This window comes from Odontesthes bonariensis, chromosome 11 (assembly GCF_027942865.1).
Source record: "Odontesthes bonariensis isolate fOdoBon6 chromosome 11, fOdoBon6.hap1, whole genome shotgun sequence".
Classification (NCBI taxonomy): domain Eukaryota; kingdom Metazoa; phylum Chordata; class Actinopteri; order Atheriniformes; family Atherinopsidae; genus Odontesthes; species Odontesthes bonariensis.
This window is the reverse complement of record NC_134516.1, coordinates 26069853-26082450: the sequence shown is the minus strand read 5'-3', so window position 1 is coordinate 26082450 and position 12598 is coordinate 26069853. Positions and strand designations below refer to the sequence as shown.

The 12598-nt window shown below is 42.2% G+C and overlaps 10 non-coding genes across 10 annotated transcripts; all 10 read right to left on the bottom strand.

Annotated features, from left to right (window-relative positions):
* Window positions 1-5069: 5069 nt before the first annotated feature.
* trnav-cac (transfer RNA valine (anticodon CAC)) lies at window positions 5070-5142 on the bottom strand. The gene has a single exon. It is a non-coding gene; the product is annotated as a tRNA-Val (tRNA).
* Window positions 5143-6664: 1522 nt separating this feature from the next.
* Window positions 6665-6736, bottom strand: trnaq-uug (transfer RNA glutamine (anticodon UUG)). Its single transcript has one exon. It is a non-coding gene; the product is annotated as a tRNA-Gln (tRNA).
* A 439-nt stretch (window positions 6737-7175) lies between these two features.
* trnav-aac (transfer RNA valine (anticodon AAC)) lies at window positions 7176-7248 on the bottom strand. The gene has a single exon. It is a non-coding gene; the product is annotated as a tRNA-Val (tRNA).
* Window positions 7249-7584: 336 nt separating this feature from the next.
* Window positions 7585-7656, bottom strand: trnaq-uug (transfer RNA glutamine (anticodon UUG)). Its single transcript has one exon. It is a non-coding gene; the product is annotated as a tRNA-Gln (tRNA).
* A 437-nt stretch (window positions 7657-8093) lies between these two features.
* On the bottom strand, window positions 8094-8166 carry trnav-cac (transfer RNA valine (anticodon CAC)). Its single transcript has one exon. It is a non-coding gene; the product is annotated as a tRNA-Val (tRNA).
* A 1775-nt stretch (window positions 8167-9941) lies between these two features.
* On the bottom strand, window positions 9942-10014 carry trnav-cac (transfer RNA valine (anticodon CAC)). The gene has a single exon. It is a non-coding gene; the product is annotated as a tRNA-Val (tRNA).
* Window positions 10015-10345: 331 nt separating this feature from the next.
* Window positions 10346-10417, bottom strand: trnaq-uug (transfer RNA glutamine (anticodon UUG)). The gene has a single exon. It is a non-coding gene; the product is annotated as a tRNA-Gln (tRNA).
* A 442-nt stretch (window positions 10418-10859) lies between these two features.
* Window positions 10860-10932, bottom strand: trnav-cac (transfer RNA valine (anticodon CAC)). Its single transcript has one exon. It is a non-coding gene; the product is annotated as a tRNA-Val (tRNA).
* A 336-nt stretch (window positions 10933-11268) lies between these two features.
* Window positions 11269-11340, bottom strand: trnaq-uug (transfer RNA glutamine (anticodon UUG)). Its single transcript has one exon. It is a non-coding gene; the product is annotated as a tRNA-Gln (tRNA).
* A 442-nt stretch (window positions 11341-11782) lies between these two features.
* Window positions 11783-11855, bottom strand: trnav-aac (transfer RNA valine (anticodon AAC)). The gene has a single exon. It is a non-coding gene; the product is annotated as a tRNA-Val (tRNA).
* Window positions 11856-12598: the final 743 nt, after the last annotated feature.

Sequence of the window (12598 nt, the reverse complement as noted above, 5' to 3'; positions counted from 1 at the left end):
AATGTAATGAAATTTGTTTTAATTGAAATTCAGTGTAATTTCCCCCCTCACCCGCTGCCATACACACACATTTACACACATGCCTACATGTAATGTAAAGCGACCATGGGTATCTTGAAAAGCGCTATATAAAACTAAGTAATTGTTGTTATTATTATTATAGACGATAGGCTATAATGCAGAGAAATAGGGGCAGCTATTTGGTAACCTTCCTCAGAGAAAAAAAGTTTGGGCCCACTTCAGAACTTCACTACAGTACCATGACAAGACTAACACAAACAATTTTCCACAAAATGTATTAAGTATTTCAAATACGTTTGCACAATTACATTTATAAGATCGAGTTGATCGTAGTCTAACTCTGGCAACCTAAATGCTGGGGCTATCACTTGGTGGACGAATGATGGTGACAGGTCCGGTTTGAAATTCTGGCATTATAATCAGGCACGACATCACTCGAAATGTTTGTTGATAGGCACCTTACATAAACTGGGAAATATGTGTAGGCTACTTATACCAGGCAGGTAGTTAGATTACCAGTAGCAAACAAGGAGTTAGACTAAAAAAAATCTACAGTTTCGTTTGACATTTCCTCTCCGGAGTTCAGCATTTCGAGTTGCTCTTGCTAGCACTGTCACTGGATTACATCGCTACAATAAGGAAGGACTTGGATTTGGAAATTACTACTACTATTAATACTATTTTGGGATCTTCAATGGTAACCAACAGATAAGGTAATGATCATCATCATCTTTGCTTTATTATCTCTTAGTTTAGGTGTAGTCTGGTGTAGGTGTAGTCTGCTCTGTTGAAGGACACCGGCAAGCTCGCAAATAACGATAAATCAGCTGGAGTTAGCATGGCTAATCAAAACGGCTGTAGGTGACAAGGTTGGCCACTACGTCACAAATTTAGGTTGTATATCTATCTAAATCACATTTACAACTTACGTTAGTGTCACTGAAATCCGAGTCGGACAATTGCGAACCGGTGCAAATTGCCAGGTAAACATCTGCAGTCTTTTCGGAGCTGTCATTTTCTTGATCTTGATTTTCTTGAATTGAGTGGCTGAGGTAATCGAGTGATAATGAACGAAGCTGGTAGCTACAAAGTAATACTTGGCACACTGCGGACCAATATCAAACATAACTACAGTAGATAGCACAATTTGCCGGCTAGTGAAGCTGCGCCCAAACGCAGAACCTCCGCTCTCATATCAGTCTCAACTGCGGCCAAGAGAAATCCCTCAAAATTTTTAAAACATGACAATATCTAGAAATAATTTAATACAAACATATGCTTTTGATAATGAAAAAACAACGAAGAGGGTCTGATTTTTTTTTTGTATTTATTGTATTTTAGCTTTTGAAAGCATCTGGTGACTTGTATTCATCAATGACATAACACCGGCCGGCCGCGGCCGTTGTGGGGTACTGCAGCACGGCCGGCCGCGGCCGCTACGGGGTATAAAGGGTTAAGGCTGAGTTATACTTCTTTTTACTGCCCTTGCGCTTTCTTCTTGCGTTTATGTTAATGGCTCGAGACGTTTATACTTCATTTAGCTTTGCCGGCGCTTGCGTGTGCTGCATGGCGATTCACTGCCAGGAGAGTAGGCGGAGTAGCGGGTTTTTTCAATGACATGATGAAAGGAAATTCACCACCAGGACCTCTTCAAGTGATTCATGCTTCTTCTTCTTGTAAATAGTCGGTATTTTGTCAGATTTTAAACACCTTGGGGGTCTAAACGACTACTTTCTCGCCTGAAAATGTTTCAAATGTTGCTAAAGTTATATATTTACAGAGTTTATAGCTTAAGGGAAATCAGCTTTTCAGGCTGGCTGATTTCGGCTCGGACAGGAGTGAAGTGCACTGTGTGTAAACGCTCTGCATACTGTCAGATCGATGAGTATGCCGTTTTCAAGTAGTAGGCTTGCGTCTTTTCTTGCGTGAAGTTTAGAAAATTGAGGTGACACACGCAAGCTCGCAATGGGGGGCTTGCAACCGCGCAAGGGCTTGCGTTTCTTCTTGCGTCTTGCTTTGCGTCTTGCGTTACCGACTATAAACCAGGCTATAGTTAAGCTGCTATAGGCCTAGACTGCTGGGGGGCCTCATCTGTCACACCTTTCCTCACTTTACTCTCTTTATGTATATGTGACATTATTGTGGTCATTAACTCGTGTTTCCTTGTTCCAACAGATATCCTTTGAATGGTGTTACAGTGCCGCCGCCGCTGCGGGCCCCCCCCCCCCCCCCTCTTTCTGTCTTCTCAAACCCCAGCTGGTCGAGGCGGATGGCCACCCTTCCTGAGTCTGGTTCTGCCAGAGGTTTCTTCCTGTTAAAAGGGAGTCGTTTCTCTCCACAGTCGCCTCAGGCACGCTCAGGCCGGGAGATTGGACCGAAAAACAAAAAGTTTTCAGTGCAATCTGTTGGTTTTCTTAGCTAGGAAATTGTTTTTGAATTGGCTCTCTATGAACGAATTGGATTATTTTATGAATTATGATTATTATTAATTAATTTAATTCCAATTGGCTTGAATTGGACTTACTATCTAAGTGCCTTGAGATGACATTTGTTGTATTTGGCGCTATATAAATAAAAATGAATTGAATTGAATTGAATTGAATTGAATCCTGTGGGAGAGCATGGATAAACAGAAGCATGGTAAATGAATATTTAAGAGGAAACCAAAAAAGATTCAACTAGCAACCCAGAGGTGTGACATCACATACCACAGATCCCCTCAGCTGGAATTGATCAATCGTGCACTCTGGTGTCATTTGACAACTGACTGGTCTACTCAACTCATCTTCTTTCCAGAACGCAACCATGACAGCACATACCTGAAGATTCCACCGAGATTTGAACTCTGATCACTGGATTCAGAGTCCAGAGTGCTGACCTTTACACCATGGAACCCCTTCCACAGTCAATTTACGCTCTCAGTCATCCAAATGCTTGACAATGAAAGGGTTTTAGCACCGTGATTTTTTTTAATCAATTTTTCGGTTATACTCTTACAGCTTGTATTCTCAGAATTGGCACGACAGTCAGGCAACAAATTCTGTATCTTTGCTGGTCAAAGGTTAGAATCCGCCTGTCAAGCGGAGGAACAGGATTCGATTCCTTGACGGAAGGCTACCATTTTCGCTCAGCAGCTTGGGGTTTGCCAAAGTCCGTTTCAAACAACAGCATCGGAAAATCTTTTTAAAACCTGAAAAAATTGACTTTACATGTCAAGAATAGCAGATGAGGCTCCCCTCCTATCCATAATTATGAATATGTTGATGTTGCTATCATTAACGTGCAGTCATACATCTTCACACCAGTGTTAATTTCGTCAGCTTTTTTTAATTTAGTCTTAGTCTTAGTCATAATGACGAAAATCAATTTTAGTCTTGGTCAAATTTTAGTCATTTTAGTCATTTTAGTCAACACTGTACATAATAGAACTTCTCTACACACGACGGCATGATCAATCATTATCATGCAGGTTGTTTTGTTGTCCTTGTTGTAAACGAAATGGCTCCAGCTCCAACAAACCGTATACCGGCAGGTGAGCTAAATGCTACAACTAGCAAACACATGGCGAGTTACACATCAAAGCAACAGAAGCTACGGCTGCAGCAACCTGAATACATTACATGAACAATATATACAGCCATACTCACGTTTCATTTACGCACACACCACTTGCCGGGACATTAATCAACAGTTCGATCTTCACTCTGTCGACTCAGAGCACACACCTGTTCTAACCGAGCACCGACAGTTACGCTACATGACCAGCAGGGGGCTGCTCCGCTCTGAACTGACCAACACAATACATCTATAAACGTAACAAATCTCAACTTTGGAGCCTTTTCTACATCAAGAAACACTTATATTAACAATTTCAAATTACAAATTAATTATAAACAATTAAATTTGTTAATGTCCATTCGTCCATGGCTTGTAAATTTCGTTTTGTCTTAGTCTCATTAACAAAAATCATTTTTTATTCTCTTCATATTTTTATTTTCTGGAAGCATTTTTGTGCGTCATCGTCTCGTCATCGTCACGGGTAAAAGGGGCGTTAACGAAATATTTTCGTCATCGTCCTAGTTGACAAAATTAACACTGCTTCACACAAGGGTGAAATAAATAAAAGAGGAGCAAGTAATGTTTCCGCCCAGTTTCGAACTGAGGACCTTTCGCGTGTTAGGCGAATGTGATAACCACTACAATACGGAAACTGGAACCATGCCTATTCACTAGTGTTCCGGAAGCCAAAGAATGAGGTAAGTTTTCCCAAATTTTGTTGCTAGCGAAAGAGTTTGTGGAGTCGCAACAAATTGAGTCAGAAGTGGGATTGTGACACACTCCTCTGGGAGAGCATGGATAAATAGAAGCATCGTAAATGAATATGCAAGAAGAAACCAAAAAAGATTCAACTAGCAACACAGAGGTGTGACGTCACATACCACAGATCATCTCAGCTGGAATCGTGCACTCTGGTGTCATTTCACAACTGACTAGCCTACTCAACACATCTTCTTTCCAGAACTCAACCATGACAGCACACACCTGAAGGTTCCACCGAGATTTGAACTCCGATCACTGGATTCAGAGTCCAGAGTGCTGACCTTTACACCATGGAACCCCTTCCACAGTCAATTTACGCTCTCAGTCATGCAAATGCTTGACAATGAAAGGGTTTTAACGACGTGATTTTTTTTGACAATTTTTCAGTAATACTCTTACAGCTTGTATTCTCAGAATTGGCACGACAGTCAAGCAACACATTCTGTATCTTCTTCAATGGTCAAAGGTTAGAATCCGCCTGTCAAGCGGAGGAACAGGGTTCGATTCCTTGACGGAAGGCTGCCATTTTCGCTCAGCAGCTAGGTATTCGCCAAAGTCCGTTTCACACCATAGCATGAGAAAATCTTTTGAAAACCTGCAAAAATTGACTTTACATGTCAAGAATAGCAGATGAGGCTCCCCTCTTATCCATAATTATGAATATGTTGATGTTGCTATCATTAACGTGCAGTCATACATCTTCACACAAATAAAGGAGGAGCAAGTAATGTTTCCGCCCAGTTTCGAACTGAGGACCTTTCGCGTGTGAGGTGAACGTGATAACCACTACACTACGGAAACCGAAGCCATGCCTATTCACTAGTGTTCCGGAAGCCAAAGAATGAGGTAAGTTTTCCCAAATTTTGTTGCTCGCGGAAAGAGTTTGTGGAGTCGCAACAAATTGAGTCAGAAGTGGGATTGTAACACACTCCTCTGGGAGAGCATGGATAAATAGAAGCATCGTAAATGAATATGCAAGAGGAAAACAAAAAAGATTCAACTAGCAACACAGAGGTGTGACGTCACATACCACAGATCATCTCAGCTGGAATTGTGCACTCTGGTGTCATTTCACAACTGACTAGCCTACTCAACACATCTTCTTTCCAGAACTCAACCATGACAGCACACACCTGAAGATTCCACCAAGATTTGAACTCGGATCACTGGATTCAGAGTCCAGAGTGCTGACCTTTACACCATGGAACCCCTTCCACAGTCAATTTACGCTCTCAGTCATGCAAATGCTTGACAATGAAAGGGTTTTAACGACGTGATTTTTTTTGACAATTTTTCAGTAATACTCTTACAGCTTGTATTCTCAGAATTGGCACGACAGTCAAGCAACACATTCTGTATCTTCTTCAATGGTCAAAGGTTAGAATCCGCCAGTCAAGCGGAGGAACAGGGTTCGATTCCTTTACCGAAGGCTCCCATTTTCACTCAGCAGCTAGGGATTCGCCAAAGTCCGTTTCACACCATAGCATCAGAAAATCTTTTGAAAACCTGCAAAAATTGACTTTACATGTCAAGAATAGCAGATGAGGCTCCCCTCCTATCCATAATTATGAATATGTTGATGTCGCTATCATTATTGTGCAGTCATACATCTTCAAACAAATAAAGGAGGAGCAAGTAATGTTTCCGCCCAGTTTCGAACTGAGGACCTTTCGCGTGTGAGGTGAACGTGATAAACACTACACTACGGAAACCGAAGCCATGCCTATTCACTAGTGTTCCGGAAGCCAAACAATGAGGTAAGTTTTCCCAAATTTTGTTGCTCGCGGAAAGAGTTTGTGGAGTCGCAACAAATTGAGTCAGAAGTGGGATTGTAACACTCTCCTGTGGGAGAGCATGGATAAATAGAAGCATCGTAAATTAATATGAGAGAAGAAACCAAAAAAGATTCAACTAGCAACACAAAGGTGTGACGTCATATACCACAGATCCTATCAGCTGCACTTGAGCACTCTGGTGCCATTTCACAGGTGACTAGCCTACTCAACTCATCTTCTTTCCAGAACACAACCATGACAGCACACACCTGCTCGCGGAAAGAGTTTGTGGAGTCGCAACAAATTGAGTCAGAAGTGGGATTGTAACACACTCCTCTGGGAGAGCATGGATAAATAGAAGCATCGTAAATGAATATGCAAGAAGAAACCAAAAAAGATTCAACTAGCAACCCAGAGGTGTGACGTCACATACCACAGATCCTCTCAGCTGGAATTGATCAATCGTGCACTCTGGTGTCATTTCACAAGTGACTAGCCTACTCAACTCATCTTCTTTCCAGAACGCAACCATGACAGCACAAACCTGAAGATTCCACCGAGATTTGAACTCGGATCACTGGATTCAAAGTCCAGAGTGCTGACCTTTACACCATGGAACCCCTTCCACAGTCAATTTACGCTCTCAGTCATGCAAATGCTTGACAATGAAAGGGTTTTAGCAACGTGATTTTTTTTTGTCAATTTTTCAGTGATACTCTTACAGCTTGTATTCTCAGAATTCGCACGACAGTCAAGCAACACATTCTGTATCTTTGCTGGTCAAAGGTTAGAATCCGCCTGTCAAGCGGAGGAACAGGGTTCGATTCCTTGACGGAAGGTTGCCATTTTCGCTCAGCAGCTTGGGGTTTGCCAAAGTCCGTTTCAAACAACAGCATCGGAAAATCTTTTTAAAACCTGCAAAAATTGACTTTACATGTCCAGAATAGCAGATGAGGCTCCCCTCCTATCCATAATTATGAATATGTTGATGTTGCTATCATTAACGTGCAGTCATACATCTTCACACAAGGATGAAATAAATAAAGGAGGAGCAAGTAATGTTTCCGCCCAGTTTCGAACTGAGGACCTTTCGCGTGTTAGGCGAATGTGATAACCACTACACTACGGAAACTGAAGCCCTGCCTATTCACCAGTGTTCCGGAAGGCAAAGAATGAGGTAAGTTTTCCCAAAGTTTGTTGCTAGCGGAAAGAGTTTGTGGAGTCGCAACAAATTGAGTCAGAAGTGGGATTGTAACACACTCCTCTGGGAGAGCTTGGATAAATAGAAGCATCGTAAATGAATATGCAAGAGGAAACCAAAAAAGATTCAACTAGCAACACAGAGGTGTGACGTCACAAACCACAGATCCTCTCAGCTAGAATCGTGCACTCTGGTGTCCTTTCACAACTGACTAGCCTACTCAACTCATCTTCTTTCCAGAACGCAACCATGACAGCACACACCTGAAGGTTCCACCGAGATTTGAACTCGGATCACTGGATTCAAAGTCCAGAGTGCTGACCTTTACACCATGGAACCCCTTCCACAGTCAATTTACGCTCTCAGTCATGCAAATGCTTGACAATGAAGGGGTTTTAGCAACGTGTTTTTTTTGTCAATTTTTCAGTGATACTCTTACAGCTTGTATTCTCAGAATTCGCACGACAGTCAAGCAACACATTCTGTATCTTTGCTGGTCAAAGGTTAGAATCCGCCTGTAAAGTGGAGGAACAGGGTTAGATTCCTTGACGGAAGGCTGCCATTTTCTCTCAGCAGCTAGGTATTCGCCAAAGTCCGTTTCACACCATAGCAAGAGAAAATCTTTTTAAAACCTGCAAAAATTGACTTTACATGTCAAGAATAGCAGATGAGGCTCCCCTCCTATCCATAATTATGAATATTTTGATGTTGCTATCATTAACGTGCAGTCATACATCTTCACACAAGGGTGAAATAAGTAAAGGAGGAGCAAGTAATGTTTCCGCCCAGTTTCGAACTGAGGACATTTCGCGTGTGAGGCGAACGTGATAACCACTACACTACGGAAACTGAAGCCATGCCTATTCACTAGTGTTCCGGAAGCCAAAGAATAAGGTAAGTTTTCCCAAATTTTGTTGCTAGCGGAAAGAGTTTGTGGAGTCGCAACAAATTGAGTCAGAAGTGGGATTGTAACATTCTCCTCTGGGAAAGCATGGATAAATAGAAGCATCGTAAATGAATATGCAAGAAGAAACCAAAAAAGATTCAACTAGCAACCCAGAGGTGTGAAGTCACATACCACAGATCCCCTCAGCTGGAATTGATCAATCGTGCAATCTAGTGTCATTTGACAGGTCTAGTCAACTCATCTTCTTTCCAGAACTCAACCATGACAGCACACACCTGAAGGTTCCACCGAGATTTGAACTCAGATCACTGGATTCAGAGTCCAGAGTGCTGACCTTTACACCATGGAACCCCTTCCACAGTCAATTTACGCTCTCAGTCATGCAAATGCTTGACAATGAAAGGGTTTTGGCAACATGTTTTTTTGTCAATTTTCAGTGATACTCTTACAGCTTGTATTCTCAGAATTGGCACGACAGTCAAGCAACACATTCTGTATCTTCTTCAATGGTCCAAGGTTAGAATCCTCCTTTCAAGCGGAGGAACAGGGTTCGATTCCTTGACGGAAGGTTGCCATTTTCGCTCAGCAGCTAGGGGTTTGCCAAAGTCCGTTTCAAACAACAGCATCGGAAAATCTTTTTAAAACCTTAAAAAATTGACTTTACATGTCAAGAATAGCAGATGAGGCTCCCCTCCTGTCCATAATTATGAATATGTTGATGTTGCTATCATTATTGTGCAGTCATACATCTTCACACAAGGATGAAATAAATAAAGGAGGAGCATGTAAATTTTCCACCCAGTTTCAAACTGAGGACCTTTCGCGTGTGAGGAGAACGTGATAACCACTACACTACGCAAACTGGAACCATGCCTATTCACTAGTGATCCGGAAGCCAAAGAATGAGGTAAGTTTTCCCAAATTTTGTTGCTCGCGGAAAGAGTTTGTGGAGTCGCAACAAATTGAGTCAGAAGTGGGATTGTAACACTCTGCTCTGGGAAAGCATGGATAAATAGAAGCATCGTAAATGAATATGCAAGAAGAAACCAAAAAAGATTCAACTAGCAACCCAGAGGTGTGACGTCACATACCACAGATCCTCTCAGCTGGAATTGATCAATCGTGCACTCTGGTGTCATTTCACAAGTGACTAGCCTACTCAACTCATCTTCTTTCCAGAACGCAACAATGACAGCACACACCTGAAGGTTCCACCAAGATTTGAACTCGGATCACGGGATTCAGAGTCCAGAGTGCTGACCTTTACACCATGGAACCCCTTCCACAGTCAATTTACGCTCTCAGTCATGCAAATGCTTGACAATGAAAGGGTTTTAGCAACGTGATTTTTTTTTGTCAATTTTTCAGTTATACTCTTACAGCTTGTATTCTCAGAATTGGCACGACAGTCAAGCAACACATTCTGTATCTTTGCTGGTCAAAGGTTAGAATCCGCCTGTCAAGCGGAGGAACAGGGTTCGATTCCTTGACGGAAGGTTGCCATTTTCGCTCAGCAGCTTGGGGTTTGCCAAAGTCCGTTTCAAACAACAGCATCGGAAAATCTTTTTAAAACCTGCAAAAATTGACTTTACATGTCAAGAATAGCAGATGAAGCTCCCCTCCTATCCATAATTATGAATATGTTGATGTTGCTATCATTAACGTGCAGTCATACATCTTCACATAAGGATGAAATAAATAATGGAGGAGGAAGTAATGTTTCCGCCCAGTTTCGAACTGAGGACCTTTCGCGTGTGAGGCGAATGTGATAACCACTACACTACGGAAACTGGAACCATGCCTGTTCACTAGTGTTCCGGACGCTAAAGAATGAGGTAAGTTTTCCCAAATTTTGTTGCTCACGGAAAGAGATTTTGGAGTCGCAACAAATTGAGTCAGAAGTGGGATTGTAACACACTCCTCTGGGAGAGCATGGATAAATAGAAGCATCGTAAATGAATATGCAAGAGGAAACCAAAAAGGATTCAACTAGCAACACAGAGGTGTGACATCACATAGATCCTCTCAGCTGGAATCGTGCACTCTGGTGTCCTTTCACAACTGACTAGCCTACTCAACTCATCTTCTTTCCAGAACACAACCATGACAGCACACACCTGAAGGTTCCACCGAGATTTGGACTCGGATCACTGGATTCAAAGTCCAGAGTGCTGACCTTTACACCATGGAACCCCTTCCACAGTCAATTTACGCTCTCAGTCATGCAAATGCTCGACAATGGAAGGATTTTAGCAACGTGATTTTTTTTTGTCAATTTTTCAGTAATACTCTTACAGCTTGTATTCTCAGAATTGGCACGACAGTCAAGCAACACATTCTGTATCTTCTTCAATGGTCAAAGGTTAGAATCCGCCTGTCAAGCGGAGGAACAGGGTTCGATTCCTTGACGGAAGGTTGCCATTTTCGCTCAGCAGCTAGGGATTCGCCAAAGTCCGTTTCAAACAACAGCATCGGAAAATCTTTTTAAAACCTGAAAAAATTGACTTTACATGTCAAGAATAGCAGATGAGGCTCCCCTCCTATCCATAATTATGAATATGTTGATGTTGCTATCATTAACGTGCAGTCATACATCTTAACACAAGGATGAAATAAATAATGGAGGAGCAAGTAATGTTTCCGCCCAGTTTCGAACTGAGGACCTTTCGCGTGTGAGGCGAACGTGATAACCACTACACTACGGAAACTGAAGCCATGCCCATTCACTAGTGTTCCGGACGCCAAAGAATGAGGTAAGTTTTCCCAAATTTTGTTGCTCACGGAAAGTGACTTTGGAGTCGCAACAAATTGAGTCAGAAGTGGGATTGTAACACACTCCTGTGGGAGAGCATGGATAAATAGAAGCATCGTAAATGAATATGCAAGAGGAAACCAAAAAAGATTCAACTAGCAACACAGAGGTGTGACGTCACATACCACAGATCCTCTCAGCTGGAATCGTGCACTCTGGTGTCCTTTCACAACTGACTAGCCTACTCAACTCATCTTCTTTCCAGAACACAACCATGACAGCACACACCTGAAGGTTCCACCGAGATTTGAACTCGGATCACTGGATTCAAAGTCCAGAGTGCTGACCTTTACACCATGGAACCCCTTCCACAGTCAATTTACGCTCTCAGTCATGCAAATGCTCGACAATGGAAGGATTTTAGCAACGTGATTTTTTTTTGTCAATTTTTCAGTGATACTCTTACAGCTTGTATTCTCAGAATTGGCACGACAGTCAAGCAACACATTCTGTATCTTCTTCAATGGTCAAAGGTTAGAATCCGCCTGTCAAGCGGAGGAACAGGGTTCGATTCCTTGATGGAAGGTTACCATTTTCGCTCAGCAGCTAGGGGTTTGCCAAAGTCCGTTTCAAACAACAGCATCGGAAAATCTTTTTAAAACCTGAAAAAATTAACTTTACATGTCAAGAATAGCAGATGAGGCTCCCCTCCTATCCATAATTATGAATATATTGATGTTGCTATCATTAATGTGCAGTCATACATCTTCACACAAGGGTGAAATAAATAATGGAGGAGCAAGTAATGTTTCCGCCCAGTTTCGAACTGAGGACGTTTCGCGTGTTAGGCGAATGTGATAACCACTACACTACGGAAACTGGAGCCATTTTCATTCACTAGTGTTCCGGACGCCAAAGAATGAGGTAAGTTTTCCCAAATTTTGTTGCTCACGGAAAGTGATTTTGGAGTCGCAACAAATTGAGTCAGAAGTGGGATTGTAACACACTCCTCTGGGAGAGCATGGATAAATAGAAGCATCGTAAATGAATATGCAAGAGGAAACCAAAAAAGATTCAACTAGCAATACAGAGGTGTGACGTCACATATCACAGATCCTCTCAGCTGGAATCGTGCACTCTGGTGTCCTTTCACAACTGACTAGCCTACTCAACTCATCTTCTTTCCAGAACACAACCATGACAGCACACACCTGAAGCTTCCACCGAGATTTGAACTGGGATCACTGGATTCAGAGTCCAGAGTGCTGACCTTTACACCATGGAACCCCTTCCACAGTCAATTTACGCTCTCAGTTATGCAAATTGTTGACAATGAAAGGGTTTTAGCAACGTGTATTTTTGTCAATTTTTCAGTGATACTCTTACAGCTTGTATTCTCAGAATTGGCACGACAGTCAAGCAACACATTCTGTATCTTCTTCAATGGTCAAAGGTTAGAATCCGCCTGTCAAGCGGAGGAACAGGGTTCGATTCCTTGACGGAAGGCTGCCATTTTCGCTCAGCAGCTAGGGGTTTGCCAAAGTCTGTTTCACACCATAGCATCAGAAAATCTTTTAAAAACCTGCAAACATTGACTTTACATGTCAAGAATAGCAGATGAG